Source organism: Anarrhichthys ocellatus, unplaced genomic scaffold, assembly GCF_004355925.1.
Source record: "Anarrhichthys ocellatus isolate YVR2014 unplaced genomic scaffold, GSC_Weel_1.0 scaffold6798, whole genome shotgun sequence".
Classification (NCBI taxonomy): domain Eukaryota; kingdom Metazoa; phylum Chordata; class Actinopteri; order Perciformes; family Anarhichadidae; genus Anarrhichthys; species Anarrhichthys ocellatus.
This window is the reverse complement of record NW_022286772.1, coordinates 1-1302: the sequence shown is the minus strand read 5'-3', so window position 1 is coordinate 1302 and position 1302 is coordinate 1. Positions and strand designations below refer to the sequence as shown.

The following is a 1302-nucleotide window of genomic DNA, read 5'->3' as shown; positions in this document are numbered from 1 at the left end:
CACCAAACCCAAGATAGGACTCACAACGTGGATAGATAGTGTGCATGTTAGAGCATTCTGGGTAATCAGTAATGAGTCATCTTTACTTGAAAAACGAGCATATTTGAGAATGAAAGTAGACAGTATCGAGTGTTGAATCTGTAGCACAAAGACTTTAGTAATTCAACTTTAATTTACTTCATGAGTTCTTACACTATTAGTTTTATTTCTTTTGTCATATTTAGTCAACCGTTTCGTAAAAAGGGCTACAGTTAGTCTGTAACCCGTTTGACTAGTACTTCCTCTCTGCAGGAAAAGGAATTTTTGTAAAATAAAGCTGTATTTTTTGATATAGACTCGACAATATTAAACATATGCTGCTATATACTTGTACGATGATAAATATCAGATTCTTTGCCCTTACAGTAAGAGGTTGTGTTTAAAATGTGAATAAGAAGAGAACACAGTTCCAGTAACTCATCATTTATTAAATCCACCTTGAACACAACGTACGAGGGAGTCGGGAGCAAAGCCAATCACTCATAGAAAAACAGAATTAAAAGTTGTCATCGGGTTTTAATCCTAATTTCAGCCAGTCAAGACGCACACTGAACAGGACGAAGAGTACGTCACCAACACGTGATGAGTGGAAGTAATGATCGCAGCCTGTGTGGAATGAGAGATGTGATGGTTACATGACTAGTAACTGGAGTTTCTTATACATGTACAGAGGGAGGCGGTGGTGTTGATACGATGAGGGACAGCGGATTGGTCGGCGGGATTTCATGTTCTCAAAGCATCCAGTTTTGCAAGCAGCGTATCCATGTTAGCGCCGGAGAACTCGTCCACCTGAAAGACAACGCAGACCGGAGGGTTAAAGGCGGCATGAAGATGCCGTGGAGCAGATGTTCCCTTCAGGAGTCGACACCAAGACACCGCACAGTGACCAGCATCTTTGTTGTTGCTCCGTGTCTGCTGGAGCGTGTGGATGAGCAACTGTTTACAGCTCTGCTGTCTATTGTCATGCTTACCTTCTTTCCATTTTGGTAAAAGTGGAAAGTGGGCATGCAGGTGACCTCGCAGTCTTTACTGACGTCCTGAAAAAGAGCAAAAAAAAGGAACAACAGTGAGATGGATGGATCAGAAACACTGCTGATATGACTTTGTTCATGTTTGAGCACGGACAGAATAACGTTCTACTTCGGTCACATGAGCCGGCTGAAATGGATTTCATGAATAGTCCACATTGCTTTGAGACGTAATGATGTGGTAACCCCCCCCCCCCCTACTCAACCAGTAGAAAGGACTCCTTTAATCCTTCTC

At 42.3% G+C, this 1302-nt stretch overlaps 1 long non-coding RNA gene across 1 annotated transcript; it reads right to left on the bottom strand.

The window, feature by feature from the left end:
* Window positions 1–446: 446 nt before the first annotated feature.
* LOC116380322 (uncharacterized) lies at window positions 447–1188 on the bottom strand. The gene is made up of 2 exons (XR_004212538.1): window positions 1011–1188; window positions 447–828 (listed from the first exon to the last, which is right to left on the bottom strand). It is a non-coding gene; the product is annotated as an uncharacterized LOC116380322 (long non-coding RNA).
* Window positions 1189–1302: the final 114 nt, after the last annotated feature.